Below are 21,018 nucleotides of genomic sequence, written 5' to 3'. Positions count from 1 at the left end.
GAAACTCAGATTGAACATTAACACCAATGTAGTCTACCTGGTTGAATTGTCTGTTTCTGTGTTATGTTAGAAGATTGAACAAAAGGAGCAGGAGTCAACCATGTAGTTCTCTGAGCCTGCTTGGCCATTCAATAAGATCATGGCTAAATTTTCACATCAATCCAATTTTTCCATCTGTCTTAAAAATATTCAATGACTGTGCCTCTATTGCTCTTGGGGGAAGAGAATTCAACAGACTCATGACTCTCTGAGAGAGAGAGAATTTATTCTCATCTCCATCTTAAATGTGAGATCCTGATTTTTAAGTTATATCCATATAGAGACTATATTCTAGTCTCTTCATCATAGGAAAGTATTCCTGATGAAGGGCTTTTGCCCAAAACGTTGATTTTCCTGCTTCGCAGATGCTGCCTGACCTGCTGTGCTTTTTCAGCACCACTCTAATCCAGGATCTGGTTTCCAGCATCTGCAGTCATTGTTTTTACCAATGTTTTTACCTTATCATAGGAAAGTATCCTTGCAGCATCTATCCTGTCAAATTCTCTCAGGATCATATAAGTTTCAATAAGATCACCTCTCACTTCTCTAAGCTTCAATGATAAGGTCCTTGAGAGAACCATCTTATCCCAGAAATCTGTTAAATGACCTCCTCTCCTCACTGAAATACTCCTTTTGTGTTATATTGTTTTGTAGATATAGGAAGTGAAACTGCAAGCAGGACTCAAGATGAGGTCTCATGTTTTTTGACAAGTAACACGTTCTGAGTCCAGATTATTTCTGTAACTGGTTAATTGTGGTCCCAACACTGTTCCTTGTGGGACAACCACTTTCCACTTTGTGTTAGCCTGATTAACTTCCTTTAACTCCTTCTCCACTTTCTGTTTGAAATACTTTTTGCTTCCATGTTGTATGAAAAAGTCAACATCAAGCTCAATTGATGTTATGCAGCACTATGAAAAGAAGTCAGAAACAGCAACACATTACAGATACACCTTTTCACCTTTGTAACTGAGTATAGCCAGTGCACTTCTTACAAATTCTCACTAACTACAATAAAAAGATTGTATTTACCAATTAATTAGTAAAGTCAGTTAAATATATACTTGTGCACACTCGTGTTTCATTCTTTGATGTCCCATTTACAAATGTATTTGCTCCCAGACACTAAGCGCAATTCCCAGCTCAAGTGCAAACCAGCAACCTCACCCGAAAATAGTCAATCCTTGTGGTGTTGCAAGAAGCTTCTGAGAGGAGGTCTTCCTGTTTCCTTCCATCATATTGGAAGCTGTCAGGTACTTTGCACAAATTAGCCTCCCCCTCTATGGTTTCAATGTGTCGAGCTAGCAAACAACATCATTCTGTGACATTGGTGACTGATGCATTATTCCCAAGATCTGTTTTTTTCCAATTGCAAAGATCCAGTGTCTACATTATCCCCAACTTATGAAGATGACCTGGTTTGATCAAGAATCTGCAGTTAATGGGTTAACTATTTGTATTGTAAAATACATAACTAAGCCTTTAACGAGTAGTTAATGCTATTATATTGTTACCATGTATTTAAAAAGTTGCTTAGTTTTCATGTGTGTTAAATAACTGGTAAACATCAACATATGGCTTAAAATTTAAAATCTACGACCTGCTAATCATACTGGTACATTGGTAATTACTGTTTTGGAAGTAAGCCAATTTCTTGTAAGTGAAGCATAAGATAAGGTTAATGCTATAGTTCCATATCCAAATCAGCATTATCTCTTCATATTACTGTACCCACTGAATGTTTTATACTAAATTGTTCCCATATCTGATGAATGTTACCTGATAACAATATCACATTACATTACAGAGCCACCTCACTTAATCCCTCATCCAACTAAATCTTCTTATTCATTTCTGTTTGAGACAAAAAAAGAGGCTAGTCTGACCAGGGAATCAGAACTTCCTCTTGGACTTGAAACTTTATTTTTGTGTGGATTTGAGCTTACATTTACAATTTGAAGTTGGTAATATAATCCAAGCTCAGTTTTGAGGCTAGTGTCTCTTGCATCAGGGAGTTGTCCTGTTTTTCCTAGAAAAGGTTTACTAAAGCAGGAAATACTTAAACCATTATTGAATATTTTCAGGCTTGCCAAATACTAATTCATCCTCATACACTCCATTTTGACTTCAACTGCCACTAATGTACTTTTTTATACCACATATTAAAGTTAAAATAAACATGACGTTTTAATAGATTTTAAATATCTGTCAATTGTAGGGTTGTCAACCTTCCAACAATGTCCTGGAGTCTCCAGGAATTGAAATTAATCTCCAGGACACAACTGTGATTAGCCTAGGAGCATTAGGAAAACTGTTTATTTTAATTTTATTGAACTATTATCATGTAATAGTTATATAAAACATTGTAGCTGGAAGGAAAAAATCGGTTTGTTTAAAAGTCAAGAATCACCAGTTGGATGATAAGGAGTCGATTCATTTTCGATTGTTTTAGACAAGCAGGTGGTCAGAAGATAAAACCTCTGGAATATATCTAAATAGAGATAAAGGTCTGGTTAGTTGGTGTAAACAATCCATCATCCCTTCATTCAGAATGAGACAATCTTTGGATATTGACATTAAACACGAGAGAGATTTTAATTCTAGGAAAAGAAATATGGTACTCACTTCCACAGAAACACCTGAATTGTCCATTACTTTTAAACAGATAACTGCAATAGGATGTGAGACAAAGTGGAAAGACAGCAAGGAACTCTAGCTAACAGCAAAAAATATTAATTTGTTTCATTTAAGAACCAATAAGCATGAGAAAATAAGATAATGTTATAGCAAGAATTGCTTGATTAAATTACCAATAAGGTCCACAGTGAAATTGAAGCATTGTAGAAAACTTAACATCAATTACTGAATGCAAAATTACATTTAATTATAGGATATCTTTATTAAAATGGATAACTTTCGGATTGAGAAGTCAAAGTTGATATGGTCGTGCAGTTGTACCCAGCACCAAATGGTTTCCAATTCAATTTACAGTACTTCCACAAAACCTTTTATAATTTGATGTTCTCAGTACAGGACTGTGCAAAGAATTCAATGTTAGGGATTGACAATACTAACACAACCTTCCTCATAAAACTACATGGATAGTGAATTATTTAGGAAGTTCTGACCTTAGTAACAATTTCCGATATCAGCTATCACATGAACTGTGAATGGAGGGAATTCATAGAATCTGTCTACTCCTATAGAGCACTGAAATTCAAAATTGCATTTGACTACTGAAAGTTTAGTCACTACATAACCTACCCTAAACATTTTCTATTTTTCATTCTATTTTCTTTTCTTTGTTTCATTCACTTGATATGCATTACATAAATTAGACTTTGATCTCTTTACTAAGAAACCAACTTAAAGACTTAAAAAATGTGAGACATTGTTGATGCTGAGAACAGCAAAAGAGATAAGATAAATCTGGAAATTCAAAATTTATGAAACCAAAGTTTTTTTAATACAAGTCTAAAGTTTGCAGGAGGAAGAAAAGTCTGAAGAAGGCAAAAAGCCACACAATTTTAAGAGAAAAATATTAAGAGGGAGAAAGCATTTAATCTGTCTTGGTTTCAACATAATGACAATATGGAAAAGCGGAAGTGCTTGTAGGAAGTTATATTTTAGTTTAAAAGGTCATAAGACTTTAGATCTGAGCCAATCATATTAGCATCTAAAAAAGCTAGGTCAAGAAAGGTTACAACAGAGCGACTACTAAAAGAGGAACGCTTGTTGAAGTAATAGAATTAATGTGCTCCATCAAGTTATTTATTATATATTCATTCATGCGATGTGAATAACATTGCAAGGTCAGTAATTATTGTCGAAAAATGTGGGTCTGGAAAAGCACAGCAGGTCAGGCATCATCTAAGGAGCAGGAGAATCAACGTTTCGGACATAAGCCCTTTGTAAGCCCTTTATTGCCCAAGCTTAAAAACTGTTGGGTAGGTGATTGTGAGCCACCTTCTCAAACTGCTGCAGTTCACATGGCATAAGTTAGGGAGGAAGTTTCAGGATGTTAAAGAAACAGCAGTGAAGAATAGCAATATAGTTCCAATTCAAGATAGTGTGTGGCTTGGATGATAACTTAAAGGCTGTGATCTTTCCACATGTCCTTCTAAATGATAGGTGTAATTTGAAAGGTGCTATCATGGCAAGTTGCTGCAGTGCATCTGTGCCATTACGTACTGGATGGAGAAAGTGGTGAATGGGATGCTGATCAAGTGGGATACTTTGTGCGAGATGGCACGAGATCCTTGAGTATTTCAGGGGCGGCAGTCATCCAGAACAGTGGATTGCATTCCATCATGCTCATGACTTGTACCTTCTACATAGAGTCATAGAAATGTACAGCACGGAAACAGATTCTTTGGTCCAACTCACCCATGCTGACTAGATATCCTAACCTAATCAAGTCCTATTTGCCAACACTTGGCCCATACCTCTCCAAACCCTTCCTATTCATATACTCATCCAGATGCCTTCTAAACACTGGAATTGTATCAGCCACCACCACTTCCTCTGGCAGCTCATTCCATACATGCACCACCCTCTGCATGACAAAGTTGCCCCCTTAGGACCCTTGTAGATTTTCCCCTCTAACCTTAAACCTATGCCCTCTAGTTCTGGGCTCCCCCACCCCAGGGAAAAGACCTTGTCTGTTTACCCTATTAATGCCCCTTATGATTTTATAAAGCTCTATAAGATCACCCTTCAGCCTCCAACACTCCAGGGAAAACAGCCCCAGCCTGTTCAGCCTCTCCCTGTAGCTCAAATCCTCCAACCCTGGTAACATCCTTGTAAATCTTTTCTGAACCCTTTCATGTTTCACAACATCCTTCTGGTAGGAGGGAGACCAGAATTGCACACAATATTCCAAAAGTGGCCTAACCAATGTTCTGTACAGCTGCAACATGACCTCTCAACTCCTGTACTCAATGCTCTGACCAATAAAGGAAAGCATACCAAGCGCCTTCTTCACTATCCTATCTACCTGCATCTCCATTTTCAAAGAACTATGAACCTGCACTCCAAGGTCTCTTTGATCAGAAACACTCCCCAGGATCTTACCATTAAGTGTATAAGTCCTGCCCTGATTTGCCTTTCCAAAATGCAGCACCGACATTTATCTAAATTAAGCTCTATCTGCCTCTTCTCAGCTCTTTGGCCCATCTGATCAAGATCCTGTTGTAGTTTGAGGTAACCATCTTCGTTGTCTGCTATACCTCCAATTTTTGTGTCATCTGCAAACTTACTAACTATACCTCCCACGTTCACATCCAACTTATTTAGTTAGATTTTGGAGAGTCAGGAAGTAAATATCCTGTTGCACAATTCACCATCTCTGATCTGTTCTGTGGTCACAAGATTGATATGCTTCTTCCAGTTTAGGTTCTAGTCAATGCTAACCACAGGAATTTGACAGTGCAGGATTCATTGATAGACCCCCACACTAGTATTATTTGAAGGGATCATCAATTATTTTCGAATTGTTGATTTATTTGCATTGACTGTTTCAGAGTTTGTAAAAGTGTCCAGTGGTGTGTTTGTTCTTTAAAGTCACTGAAGCTTATGAGGATGTGCTGAAGAACTTGTGCTGCTTTCAAACATTTTTGCTCACCAGATTGCTCCCACATATGGATATAGTAATTTTAATTCCCTTTGGCCGACAGTACGGCAGGGAGAATGAGGAGAGGTGATACGGAGCATGACAAGATGCTGGAATAGGGAGGAGGAGGAGAAGAGCCTTCAGAAAGAAAGCATATCTGGCTAGGGTGTATGAGAAGCAATTCTTCTGCATCAGTCTCAGCCATAAACAGTGTGTGACATGTCTTCACTTCTCTAAGAACATGCTCAATTGAAACCTACCACTTACTGGCACCACAGCTGCATCTTCAGTACAGGGTGAAATCAGCCCCATGAAACTGTGAAGGTGACCATGGCAATTAACATTTCTACATCTCCCTGCTTTTCTACAGCAGCAGGCAATGTTTGCAAAATCTCTCAGGTTGGTGTCCTCAGTTACATAAGGAAGTGCACTGATGCTTGTTGGCAATTACAACAGAACAATTCCTTCTCACTTCCAAAGAGAAGCAGGCAGAATGAGCATATGGCATAATGAGCAAGTTTCTCCAAAGAGCAGGGAATTGCTAACTGCACGAACGTTGTTTTTCAACAGCTCAGGTCAGCTCTAAAATGTGTCATAGTCAGAAGAAATGTCAATCCATTGATGTCCAGCTGGTGTAGGACCATAGTGAGCAACATTTCCTGTAGGTTAATGTCTGTGTTCTTACAGCAAGCACAAAGCCTTCATTTTGCAGCAGTCACTTGTATTTCTACCTTCTGTACTTGAACCATCATAAACTAAAGGATGACAAGGGCTGACCATATGTGTCATGATGTAAACATGGACAATGTACACATAAGAAAGCCATGAAATATGATTGAGTAGACAACTGAGTACAATTCCCTGGACAGCATTTTACTATCTGGATCATACTTCAGGAGTCCAACACTACATAACAGAACATGTGTCAAAACATATTGTGGTATCCTGCATACTGCAGAATCTTGCTATCATGAGGACATAGGCCTTGTCAACAGGTATATGGCAACCAACTGAGGAACAGAACAATAAAGGAGACTATAGCCCTTGCAGTATCCAGTGTTTTTAGCCATTTCTTGAGATCTGAATTAATCAAATTAGCTGAAGATTGGCATCTGTGTTGCTAGTGATCTCTCGAGGAAGGATCGTCCACCTGGCACTTCTGCCTTCTCTTTTGCACTGAAATGCTCGGCTGTTCTATCATGGAGATATGTTTACAGTCTCCTCCTTCAATGAGTTGTTTAATTGTCCACCACCATTCATAACAGGATGTGGCAGGACAGCAGATTTTAGATCTGATCTGTTGGCTGTGGCATCACTCAGCTTTGTCTATTGCTCATTGTTTCTGCTGTTTGGCACACAGGTAATCTGATTTTGTAGCTTCACCAGGTTAACGCCTCAGTTTTAGATATACCAGTTGCAGCTTTTGGCATGCCCTCCTGTTCTCTTCATTGGACTAGGGCTGATCCCTTGGCATGATGGTCATTGTGGAGTGTGGGGTATGCTGAATCATAAGATTTCAGACTGTGTTTGAGTACAATTTTTCTGCTGTTGATGGCCCACAATGCCTCATAGATGCCCAGTTCTGAATTGCTAGAACTGTTTAAAATATATCCCCTTAGCACAATGGTAGTGCAACACAATATGTTGAGTTGAATGAGGGTTTAATCAACCCCTTCGGTGAATAGTTCAGTATCTCAGAAAACAAGGGTAGATGGGGAAAAGATAGGCTGTCCTATTACAAAAGGAGAGACAGAAACAAAATTTCCTTTTAGAAAAAGAGAACTAAACAGGACACTAATGAGTGTGCAGGCTTCTTTTCAGAGAGAAAAGGGGTTCATTCAGAGAGAGAGGACCTGTAAAATCAGCAAGGTAGACCCCAGAATAGTCACAGCAGAAATAAAATATCCTGAGTGGCTTAGAAATTAGCAAGAGAAAAGTTCTTAAAGATATCAGACAGGAAGATATCTGCAATGTTGTTTGATGTATTACCTTAAGGAACAGGTGAGTGTGACTTATCAGTTGTGTGTCTAAGCATTTCATGAAGAAATATTAACTGAAGAATTGCGAATATAAAAGTTTGCTGAAAAGAAACAAAATACCGCTGTGTCTCTTAAAGAGTTACTTTCACTGAGATCTGAATATATATTAGGTTGTTCGGCAAGGTAAATGAGTTGAATCTTTATTTCCAATAAGACTGTTTCAACCAGTATAATGTAATGTAGCTGGATTTGTTTTCCTTTCTATGTAATAAACGTAGTTGTTCCTTTACATTGGTAACCTCTTTGTTGTTCATTGGAATTGGCAGAAGAATGAAAAATGAAGCTGGAAGAAATTCAAGACCACATTTTGAATCGGAACGAGGGGCTGCGTAGGAATATAGCAGCTCGTGCTCCTTTGCGATAAAGCGAATAAACTCTTAAAGTATATTTTGTGGAAGGTAGCAGCCGAGTGTCCCATCGTTTCAACGCAAGAGCCATGCAGTTAACAATTAGATTTTTCATCTCTGGCTAAAATCCTCAATCGAATAAAGTGGAAACTGGTAATGGACAATCTCCTGAGCATTCAATACTGAAGATTTGCTGAATAAATGCTTCGGGAGTTGAAAGTGAAGACATCAATGTTGCTGGGATTGAGCCAGAGGGGAATGTCAGTCTCCTAGGTCCAGGCACAATGTTTCTGCTAAAACAAAATGTGCAACTAAATAGCGGAGACCTTAGTGCAAGTCTTAGCGGATATTTTCCAGAATGCTGCAAGTCAGATGGGTTAACCTTTTTTTTAGTGTTTGAAAATGAACGATTAATTAGAGAAATTAACATGCCAATTATGTAATTGCCATAACTTCAAACGATGTTTATGCTTTATAGCGACAGGGATGAAGTAACAATTTAAATGCTTGCCTGGTCTCTTGAAATCTGAACTATTACTCCACCATTAATAAGGTGAGTTGACATGAGACTGAGCGACTGGATTCTTGTTCCCTTTGGCTGAGGCACGTGGCGCGAGGAATCTACCTGCTCAGTGTGTTAGAAAAATTGTCTTACCAAGTATCTGGTTAGAATGGAATAGAATTAGCTTTATTGTCAAGTATCTGGTTAGCTACAGACAACAGGGCATGCTAAAACAGTCTTATATTGCCACCAAAATCTGTAAATATTGGCAATCAAAACTACCAAAACGGCAGCTTGTATATGGGATTATATCTTCAGCGAAGGGAATGCTTTTCCCTATCCAATCCATCGTCTAAAACATAGTCACCAGTTGAACTGTCTAAAGACGGACATTAGGAAATGAGATTGTACTCCGAGCATGTCATCACTTAGTGGAATTGTGACCAATAGTTACTTGAATTTTTTCTAATGCTGGTTGTTGTTTCTCCTGAGCACGGCGTGCGTTATAACTGCATCATTTTAGGTAGTATTCTAAACAAATAACGTTATTCCAGGTTCCGTACACATTACTGTCAGATCCAACATTAACAATAGGCATTTTGAAGTCCAACTACTCCTTACTAATCAGTAATCGAACTTTGTGTATTAGATAATATTTGTAATTCTATTAATTTTTAACCTACAGCGGTGTACTTACTCGAATTTATTCTAATCTTCTCCAAACACCGCAGTTCAACAGTAATAAAAAACCTTAATACATGGAACGATCTGTTTTGTAAAGGATGAGCTAATATTTCCCTCCAGTTAGATCATTCTTTCCTTCTGGGAACGCAGTCGGATTGACCGAGTGGTTAATAGAACTGCAATTGTTCAAGGTCGATGACAGTATGGGGAGTGCCGTCGGCCGATAACAGTACTCTCTCAGCCACTTCAACACAACTTTTGAACAAAGTTTGTGCTCGTTGTGGTGAATAACACAGGCAGCGAACAATCCATTTATTGTGAGACATTGCAGGATGACATTTTTCCATACATTTTGCGGCTCTGTGTGAATGCGATTTTACATCCATCCGTTACTAGTGATATCCGCCCCCTTCGGAAGCAGATTACTTGCATTTTCCAATCTCGCTCAGGCCCAGTGACACATTACTGAATTTCCCGTGTGTGCATGTGTCCCTGTTGCATTGGTCCTGACAATCACGACCAGACTTTCTACAAATTTGACAAGTCTGTTTCAGATACAACAAAACAAGTCCATCAAATGTTTTGTTTTCTGAAATGAAAGCTGACATCATTGTTACTGTCGTACATCTCTGTTCTTGTTTTACACAAAATAGTACCAAAGTCTGGCCTGCCGGATGTTCTCAAGTAGTGTTTTCGCTCTTGATTCTATGAATCATTCTCTGATTTTGTTTCAGATTTGCAGCAGCATTTGTTTTTCGCTGCTTGTGCTCCACAACTAAATAAATACCAATTGTCTCTGATACTGGAACGGAATAGCTTCTCAAACTACACGCTGAGAATTGTTTAATCACCTTTGTTGTCGAAAACCAAATTAAAATACAGTGGTAATCTTCGGTGACCATACAGGAAAACAGAAATAAATACTGCACTCACAGCAGACGCACCTGGACGCTTAAAACTATTTACACTTCACTGCACGGGTGAAGTGGACTAATAAGACGGATTCGTCTTCCATTAAATCAGTTTTCTCTTCTTCAGTAACGATTACTGGTCATAAAGAAGCAGCACTTCTCAAGGTCGATATGCCCAAATGCTAGCGACGTGGTGAGGTTTGTTTTTATTCACCAGAACAGTAAATGTGTCAGATTCAAAATACTGAGATTGCATTTTAAAAATTGGCATCTAGTTTCTAGATGATGTCTCGCCCTTAGAAAATACACCAGTGAAGATAACTTTATCAAGTGAGATGCTGATAGCATTTCATATTCCTGATGAATTTTAATTTTGTTGCATTCGGTCAACCTTGCAGCTGTACCAAGCGCTCCGCACGGAGTCAGATATCTTTCAGTGTCTCTACCTCGTACAGTAAAATATTTCCATTACTATTTGTATCCCCTACGGTACAACACATTCATTCACCCACGAGGAGCTCTCGCTCAAACTGTAGAGATTAGGCAGCAGCTTTGTACATCGGATTGAACTGATAAATCATTCGTCTCTGCAATCCACACCGTTTTAGAACACTGCTTCTACGATGACATGAACGCACTGTACATTTCCAGGAAAACTGAATTCGTAGCAGTAGTATTAGTAGTTTTCTTATATATATGATGCATGCGGAAGGTAAAAAAAAGACCCGAGGAGCAAAATTGTTTAATGTTTACGTATTTTTAACGGATTTTCGCTTTGCTTTAGATATTTTCTAATTAACTTGTTTAGAGATGCTGTTACACACCTCTAGGGACATAAACTCAGGCCTCCTGGCTCAGAGCTACGAACACTATTACCAAAGGTGCCCAATTGCCTTTTACTTTCCTGTCCACAACTCAGTCCTCCTATGCTGATTATCAGATCAACATCCATGGCTCAACTGAGATGTGTTTAATGGATCTGTTCCGAGATGTTATTCCAAATGGGATTTAATCCTAGGTCTCTTGGCTCAGAGTGAGGGACACTACCACTGCGCCTCCTGACAAATTGCTAAAGAGGTGTGGGGCTGACTCAACCCTGTGCACTGCATTGGGCGTCTCTGCTTAGTTTCAGATTCCACTGTAACTCGTTTTGTCGACGTTTATATATTTGGATCATTAATATTTGTCAATGTCACTGACGGTGCCAAAACAAGAGGAGCAAAAATGGATTCTTCACTAATTTCACCACTGTTTTGGTACCTGCATCTAATTGTGTACATACATAAAATCAAATCAAATGTTTATGAAGATGTTCCTGCCCCAAGTAATTCATTGTAATGACAATGTGTATATCAAAATTGTATTAAATAGCAAGTTTCAAAGACATGTTTATCAAAAGAAGGCATGTAAATTATGCAAAAGAAAGAAGTGTTGATAACAATATTTTTATTCGTAACAAGAAGCCATTTAGTTTGACAGTGTACAGGAGCAAAATAAAAATTAAATGATATTCATTAATCTGAGGTACTTCACTTGGTTCCGTTATGTACACCAATATCTGAAAGCTAACATATTGAAGGATGTTAATTATAAGACTCATTTTAAAGGAATTAGAAATTGTCTAAATTGTTTTCAAGTAATTATAATGAAAGTGAAAGACCTCCCTTAGAGCAGGCGAGTTAACATTTTGTTTTGTCTGTGTCTCTTTTTGCAGCTATTTCATTTTCTTCTAGAACAGACTAGCAAAACAAAGAACAGACATGTACTTAAGAGTATCAGTTAGCCTATTGGCTAGACATCTGGTTTGCTTTTCGAGTCATACCAACAGCTTGGGTTCACGTCTTACACTGGCTGACATTATAATAAAGGATTCTCCTTCTTAACCATTTCCCCTCACCTGGAGCATGGTGACCCTTGGGTTAAACCACTGTCAGTTGTTTCTCTCAGATGAGAGAGCAGTCTATGGTCCTATTGATATACATTCCAGCAGTAGTGTTTTAAAAGAGTGAGGTAAGACATTAATGTCCAGTTAAAATCAAAGCATTTTTAGTCACCTTGGGGTAATGGGTAACTGTATTTCTTTGATTATCTCAAAGACATTTCAAATTTATTGTATAATTTTTAAAAATTGACCATAGTTTATTATGAATTTTAAACGGGATTATGTGGTTCGAATTGAGCATGTGTTGCATTTGACTGTACCCTAGTTTGGTACAAATCACTGCAGCAGTATAAAGGCATATTTCACTTAGCCTGTAGAGAGAGAAAGAACAACAGTCTCCAGGTTCACCAGGATGCCAATGGATTGGGCACAGGATATCACGTTGGATCAAGATCAGGTGAAAAGCCACAGCCTGTTCCTCAGAGTGTATTGTCCTAGAGAATCAGAAAAGATTTTGGACATCTACCATAACAATGTGCAAAAATACACCAGAAATATCTGGCAGTAGTGCAGAACACAGCTAATGATCTCAACAGTTCTAAGGTACAAAATTCCACTTAATGTCTCATTATTTTAAGGACAAAGGAAGATCTTTTATCATTATCTTTCCTTAAACAGTCATGTTGTTGCACATTTTAAAAAGTATTCTTTATGCTTTTCTTTCCATTCTCCTTACCTTATAACTTATCTTTCTGGTGTAATAGTATTATGTCTTTTCTTGTCAGCTTGCATAATATTGTCAGTGCCCTAAAGTATGATATAGGGTGAAAATCCTTTACTTATTCCTTGTATAATTTCTACAGGAGAAGACCATTTTTAAGACAGAGTTGGATGGAAGAAGAAGTTCCATCCTACTCCATCCCCAAACTTCTGGGTCACATCTCTATAAAATAATCAAGAATCTGCTTGAGTCATTGCCTCATTTGCTGTATCTAAATCAGCCAATAATTATCAGGGCTTTAAGGCCATAGAAAGTGTTCTATTGTGCATTTGTCATCCATGCTACATTCTCATTTCTTTCCCGAAGCTCACCAAATAATTCATTCTTCTTGGTTCATGGTAAGAAGCAAAATGTAATGTACTGGGCAGTTTGCACCAGTTTGTGGCACATGTAATGGAGTTCTGATGTAAGACATTGAAACTCCTCAATTCACCAAGGAGTATATAATCACTCCAAAGCCATCTGCAGCAAAGCCGACCATAGCAGACTCTCTAATACTAATAATATTGTCCATTATGAATACTCATTTAGAAGACATTCCAATCCTGAGCTCTACTATCTCCTTCACCTTGCATAGTCTAGAAGATTGTATATTTAATATTGCCTTTAGCTTGATTCTCCTGCGGATGAATGGATTTGCTGAAACAGAACTTGACAGTAAGGACAGATGTATAACTGGCCTGCATGATATTGTCAGGTTTGAAGATGACAGCAATTCCATATAGCTACCAATGTCTATATAGGTGTCAAAACAATCCACACAGTCATATTACTCATATTCCTAAGAGGAATAAATGTCGGCTATGGCATCTCAGACCTGTGCTCAGAAAGAGCAACAATCACAATATCGCATCATCATCTCAAAGGTTTTAACTGAGATTTAGCAAGCAGTATCTTTTCACACTTCACTTACTGAGGCACAATCTTGTAGAAGTGCTAAGCTAGACACTATAGCAATGCAGTCAGGAGTGAGATAAATAGCAATAGAGAAGTATAGAACAATCAACTGAAAAGGTACTTCATTCATGATGTGGAGAGATTTCTTATAATGCTAGCAAATATTGAAATCTGAGGGTAAATGGTCTTGACAATTGTGATTAGATGTCACATATGACGTGGAAGCTATATCTTTGCAGGGATGAAGAAGAATCTTAAGACGAGGGAGCCATGTGAAGAGCTCCAGAATAACTCCGAAAACTGATTACTGTTCCCCAGAATTATGCTTGACATCTTCTCCATTATGCATAGCTTTTCTCTTTATTTACCTGAAGGTTCTGCTCCACTCTTAACTGTATTGGTAATCCTAATTCCACCACAACATTGTGTGCACAAACAAATTATGATGATGAATGATACCCTGACTGGAAAAGGCCTTTGGGTAGTTCTTTCAAATTAACCCAGCATTGCTGGCTGTGTCAATTCCTAGTAACCTTTAAGAAGATGGTGATGAGCTATCTTCTTTAACTACTGCAATTCATCTGGTGTAGGGGCACCAACAATAAGGAGGGAGTTCAGCAATGCTAAAGGAATGGCAATATATTTCCAAGTTGGCATGGTGAGTGCTTTGGAGAGGAATTTGCGGTGCTGAGCCCATGCATGTGCTAAGCTTGTTCTTATAATTGGTAATGGTTGTGAGATTTGAAGGTGCTGTCTAAAGAGCCTTAGTGCAATTCTGCAGTGCATCTTGCAAATGGTACACACTAATGTTAATCAGCCTCAGTGATGGAAGTACTGAATGTCTGTGGGAGCAGTGCCAATCAAGTGGGCTGCTTTGTCCTGGATACTGTCATGTTTCTTGAGTGTTTTTGGAGCTGCACCCATCCAGGCATGTGGAGACTATTCCATCACATTCTTGGTTTGTACCTTGCAGACAGTGGACAGCTTTTGGGAGTCATGAGGAAAATTACTACCTGCGAATTTCCTAGACCCTGATTTGCTCTTGTAGCCTCAGTACTTATATGACCAAGCCAGTCCAATTTCTGGTAAATGATAACCCCAAGATGTTGATAGTGATGTATTCAGTAACGCTGATAAAATTGAATACCAAGGGGTGACAATTAGATTGTCTCTTATTGGAAATGATTATTGCCTGTCATTAACCGTGCTGTATGAACGTTACTTGCCACTTGTCAGCCCAAGCCAGATCTCATTACATTTGAATATGGACTGCTTCAGTATCTGAGGAATCACAAATAGTGTTGAAGATTGCACAATCAATGGCAAACATCCCCACTTCTGACCTTATGATGGAGTGAAGGTCACTAATGAAGCATCTGAAGATGGTTGGGCTGAGGACACTCTCCTAAGGAACTCCTGGAGCTCTTCTCCAACAATCAAAATCATTTTCTTATTTTGCCAGGTATGACACCAAGCAATGGAGAGTTTCCTCCCTGGTAGCCATTGACTCCAGTTTTGCTTTGGCTCCTTAATGCCACATTCGGTCAAATGCAGCCTTGATGTCAAGGACAGTCACTCACACCTCACCTCTGGAATTCAGTTTTTTTTGTTCATGCTTGAACTAAGGCTGAAATGAGGTCAAGAGATGAGTGGTTCTGGGGAACACAAACTGAGCTTCAGGGACCAGGTAATTGCTTAGCAAGTTCTGCTCGATAAAACTGGTGATGATCAACTTTCTGATGATCAAAAGTATACTAATGGGACAATAATTGGCTGGGTTGGATATGTCCTGCCTTATGTGTACAGGATATACATGGCCAATTTTTGGCATTGTTAAATAGGTGCCGATGTTGTTTTTGTATTGAAACATTGTAGCTAGGGGAGAAAGTGAGTTCTGGAGTACAAGTCTTCAGTACTATTGCCAAATATTGCCAAGGCCCATAGCCATTTCAGGATTCAGTGCCTCCAACCTTGTCTTCATAGCAAATCAAGAGAATCAAATTACCTGATGACTGGCATCTAGGATGCTGGGGACCTCTGAAGGAAGCTGGGGTGAATCACCTACTTGGTACTTCTGGCTGAAGATTGGTGTGAATACTTCAGCCTAATCTTTTGCACTGGTGTGCTGGACTCCCTCATCATTGAGGATGGGGATATTTGTGGAGCCTCCTCCTCCACCATTGAGTTGTTTAATTGTCCATCACAATTCAAGACTGGATGTGGCAAGATAGCAGAGCTTAGTTCTGATCTGTCCATTGTGGAATCACTTGGTTACTTGATGATGTTACTGTTTAACACTCAGGCAGTCCTGTTTTCTAGCTTCACCAGGTTGACATTTCTTTTTCAGATATGCCCGGTGCTGCTCCTGGCATGCCCTCCTGCACTTTCCATTGAACCAGGATTGTTTCCCTAATTCAGGTCTACTACAAAGGCTCAATGCAAGTTGGAGGAATAGCACCTCATTTTCTGCTTGCAGCCTTCAGGGTTCAATATCAAGTTTCACAATTTTAGAGTATGATCACCTCCTTTCGTGTCTATTAATCACCTCCACAACCCAGGTCCTGTCATGAAATAGGTTGTTTTCAGTACAGTGAACCTATTGTCATCTGTTATCACCTATCTAGCTTCTCTTCTTCTCTGCCTTCTATAAACTATCCCTTTGTCTGCCCACCTCTTTTTCTCCCTCTTTCTCAGGCATCTATCTCCACCAATGCCTTCCTTCCCACACAACCTGACATCAGCATAAATACAGTCTTTTCGTTGTAGCTATCAGTTCTGAAGAATGGTCACCAGACTAAAAATGTTAAACTCTATCTTCTCTCCTTGGCTGCTGCTTGAACTGCTGAGTTTCTCCAGCAATTTCTGATTTTGTTTATTTTGATTCCTTTGCTAGATGGTAACAATAGAGTGGGGATATACTGGGTCATGAGGTTGCACATTGTGCTGGAATACATTTTGGCTATTGCTGATGGCCCACAGTATCTCATGAATTCCCAGCCTTGAGTTTCTAAATCTGGTCAAAGTCCTTTCCATTTAGCACAATGATAGTGCCACACACCATGTAAGGTACTCTAAGATTGAAGAGTTTCCACAAGGACTGTGTGGTGGTCACTTTTACTGTCCTGTCATGCACAGATGCATCTGTGGCAGGTAGGATGCATTTCTCTATGTTTTTCTCTCTTGGTGGGCCCCGCACCAACTAGTGCAGACCCAGTCTACCATTTTTGTCTCCATATATTCTGCCAGACCTGCTGAGTTTCTTCAACAAATTCTGTTTTTGCTTGTTTCAGATTTCTAGCACCTGTAATTCTTTATTTTATGTCAGGCTGTTGCTTGACTAATCTGAGAGATAGTTCTCAATTTTGGCCCCAGATGTTAGTAAGGAGGACTTTGCAGGGTCAATAAGTTGTATTTACTACTGTTATTTCTGGAGCATTAGTTGAGGCCAGGTGGTCCATTCAGTTTCATTTCTTTAATTCCTTTCTAATGGTTAATATAACTGAGTGGCTTGCTAGGCCATTTCAGAGGGAAGTCAATAGTCAACAATGTTTCTGTGAGTCTGTAGACCAGGTGAGGATGGCAGTTTCCATTCCTAAATAAGGTAAAAACAATGACTGCAGATGCTGGAAATCAGATTCTGGATCAGTGGTGCTGGAAGAGCACAGCAATTCAGGCAGCATCCGAAGACAGGCAAAATCAACGTTTCGGGCAAAAGCCTTCCAGCACCACTGATCCATTCCTAAATAACACCAGTGACCCACTGACAATCAATAATGGTTCCATAGCCATCATGAGACTTTTAATTCCAGATTTTTATTGAATTCAAATCTCACCATTTGCCCAATTGGGTTTCAAACTCAGGTACCCAGAGCATTACTGGGTCTCTGGATACTAGATTACATTGCATTAGAATATTTCAGAATCTAATAGCATGCATCAGCATCTACATTAATTATTATTTTAGAGAAATTTATACAATTCTTGTAGCATATTTGATAATCAAAGAAATTAGAACTCATTGCATGCCTATTCAGCAGATGTATGTAAATGTTTTACATGTGTCTTGACCAGTCCTACCCTGTATAGCTATGGTTTCAAAACAATCATTGCCCAGGGTAATATTATAGAAGAATGGAGAACTAGCATGAGCAAAACTCATGACTGCAGCTGTCACAAAAGCAGCAAGCATTTGTCAACACTCTGCATTGAAGAAGTCAGGAATGGGTGAATTTTGATGGCATTAAGTACTTTAGGATGATGAAGAATGTAGAGCTGTGGTTGAACTTAAAGAGGACAGACAATAGAAGGCAACTTAAAGGTCGAGGGGAACCTCATTGGAATTTGGTCACGTGGAGTTGGGAAAGAAGGAAAATGGTCAAGACAGAAATCCATATGCTTCTTATGCTGAATTTTGGAGGTGAAAGCGGAGGAAGCCAATTTAAGAAGATAGTTCATGGTGAAAAGAAATAAAGCTGGAGTTTATCTTTGCATTTCATGGTGTTCCTCTGGGACAGAGCACTGCACCAACTAGCAACTACTGGTCAATTTATAAATGTACTTTGAATTTGGCATCTAAATTGAAGTAATAGCTACAGTTTGTGAGCAAGTTCATAACTGGAATTATGGAGGTGCAAACAATGTGAAAATTATATCTGCAACCAAATGACATAATGTTATCCTAATTAGTGGGCTCCTTTCTGGTTCTGAAAGGAGATAACTGATACCAACCCAAGACCCAATTGGAAATTCAGCTAAACACAAACAAAGCAGAATATATTTTTAACTTTCTGGTCCACTAGACTTTTTGTTTTCAGGGCACAATGGACACTAAGGTAGGCACCACAATGGATTATTTTACCATAACTCATTATTCCCAATCTTGAAGAAGCAAAATTATATTAAGTTTCCATAATGCCTTGGTTCAGGGCTCTGTCTCTTCAGATTGTCAGTTCATCTGTTCTACAGAGACTTGGAGTACCATGTATAGTTCTGTCTTTCATGTTATGATTGCACTTGAGAAAGTGCAAAATAAAACAAGGATGATACTAAAGTATTGAGGTTATACCAGAGAAGATTTGTTCCCCTTATACTTCTATGTGTAATAGTACATTTAGAAGAGACTTGTCAAAGGAAACATGGTGAGCTGCTGTAGTGCATCTTGAAGGTGGAATACATAGCAACGATGGTGTGCCAATGTTGGAGAGATTGAATGCTGAAGGTGGTGGGTAAAGTATTGATGAAAGAGACTGCTATGTTTTGGATGGTGTTCAAATTTTTGAGAACTGCACTCATACAGGCAATTGGAGAGAATTTCATTGTATTTCTGACTTGTACCTTAAATATGGTGGAAAGGGTTGGGCAATCAGACATTGAGCCACTTTTCACAGATTACCCAATCTCTGATGTGATATTTTAGTCACAGTTTTATTATAGTTAGTTTAGTTAAGCTACTGATCAATTATGATTAGAGATTAGATTACCTACAGTGCGGAAACAGGCCCTTCGGCCCAACCAGTACACACCGACCCTCCGAAGAGTATCCCACCCAAACTCATTTCCCTACGTTTACCCCTGACTAATGCACCTAACACTGTGGACAATTTAGCATGGCCAATCCACCTAACCTGCACATCTTGTGACTGTAGGAGGATACCGGAGCACCCGGAGGAGACCCACACAGACCCGGCGAGAATATGCAAACTCCACACAGACAGTCGCCTGAGGCTGGAATCGAACCCAGATCCCTGGAGCTGTGAGCTGCAGTGCTAACCACTGAGCCACCATGCCATCCCAGTTGCTGATGGAAGGGATTTACCAATGATAATGTTATTGAGTGATTTGGTAAATTGGTTAGGTTCTCTCGTATTACAGAGAGTAACTAATGTTTCTTATGACCGTAGTCTGAAAGTTTGTTCAGTTCTTGATGAATATAGGCAGGGACTGTTTCACTACCTAAGGGGTCATGAAAAGAACTAAATGCAGTGCAATCATCATCAAACGTTCCTACTTTTGACTTTATGATGAAGCAATTGAAAACAAGGAGGCCTCAGATGGCTCTAAGCAACTCATGTAACAATGTACTGGAGCCAAGGTGATTTGAACTGGAATTGTAAAGTGCTTATTTGTCATACCCTTCCTTCAATGTAAATAAAATTACAGCTGAAAAAGTATTTTTAAATTTTAACAAAATGATGCCTTCGGACAATTTTCAGACAAGATTTGAACTGACATTCAATTAGGGCAAACTTTTAGTATTTAGCTAAGTTAAATAAATTCAGATAATTAACTAAACAATAATTTCTCAGTTTTAGTGGCTCTTTTCATATTATGCAAGTTAAAAATAATAGATTGCTGTTAACTTCAGGTCTATTCTGAGCAGCATATTTCTAACTAGGGAACATTTTAAAAAACATTTGATTTTGACTTTAAATCGAATTAGATTTTAGTATAATCCATTCTTATATCATAAAACAAGTTGCTTGAGCGAAAAGAGCAAAGATAATTTACAGCTATATTCATATCCGACAACCTAATCAAACAAAATCATTCAGCTTTGCTATGCAGCCTTTATGAGAAAAACATTTGGACTGCACTGAAAAATATATGTTCCAAAATTCCAGTTTATACTACATAATACTATTTAATGTCATTTCAACAGAAAAAAATTATTTACCTTACATTACAGAAAATGAAGTTAAAACGATTCACTGGCATTGTAATTCTGCAAGGTAACAACACATGTATGTTACTGTTCGAAAAATTGTGAATGCTGTGGACTTTAAATAGAGCAAACCTCCTCATATTAAGGTAGTGACACATGGCCAATTCCTAAACTAAATACCTGAGCACAGTTTATCTATAATATTTATTTCCTGCACCCTCTTGTTTTTATCCAATGCTGCGAAATGCTGTTAAATTGAAAAATAATTGGAATATTATTTAAATGGAAATGTGTGTTGATTCATTAGGTTGCTGTTCGATGCACTTTTTCTGTCTACTTTTGGATCTATCTATCCATCTCCTATATATAATGTACACCTACACATAAAAATGTGGGTAAACTAATGCAAAAGCTAAATGATATTCCAATGTCATAGGTTTATTGCTAGGTATAAGAAAGAACAAGACCACAAGTCTTACCTTCTTGGTAACTGGTACCTGCAGTAAATAGGTTTAGTCAGAATAATAAAGTTCACATTTGAACTGATAAGTAACTTCATGGTTTTTTTTTGTATTTATTAGTCATGTGAACGTCAACAAAACACATATTTACACAATATACACAATACTTTTGGAGTATGAGGTATGTCACCACTGACAAACTT

General features: G+C 38.5%; 1 long non-coding RNA gene across 1 annotated transcript in view; it reads right to left on the bottom strand.

Moving 5' to 3' along the window:
* Positions 1-20,852, bottom strand: part of LOC148145983 (uncharacterized) — a 183,385-nt gene extending 162,533 nt beyond the window's left edge. The window contains exons 1-2 of the long non-coding RNA XR_015760950.1: positions 20,834-20,852; positions 20,367-20,414 (exon numbers count right to left, since the gene is read on the bottom strand). This is a non-coding gene — a long non-coding RNA (uncharacterized LOC148145983). The remainder of the gene's footprint in view (positions 1-20,366; positions 20,415-20,833) is intronic.
* Between the last annotated feature and the right edge of the window lie 166 nt (positions 20,853-21,018).

The sequence above is a fragment of the Chiloscyllium plagiosum genome, unplaced genomic scaffold (genome assembly GCF_037043375.1).
Source record: "Chiloscyllium plagiosum isolate Xiang-an unplaced genomic scaffold, Cpla_swu_hap1 HiC_scaffold_22, whole genome shotgun sequence".
Taxonomy (NCBI): Eukaryota; Metazoa; Chordata; class Chondrichthyes; order Orectolobiformes; family Hemiscylliidae; genus Chiloscyllium; species Chiloscyllium plagiosum.
Note: the sequence above shows the minus strand (reverse complement) of the source record. Positions and strands in the feature narration are given on the sequence as shown.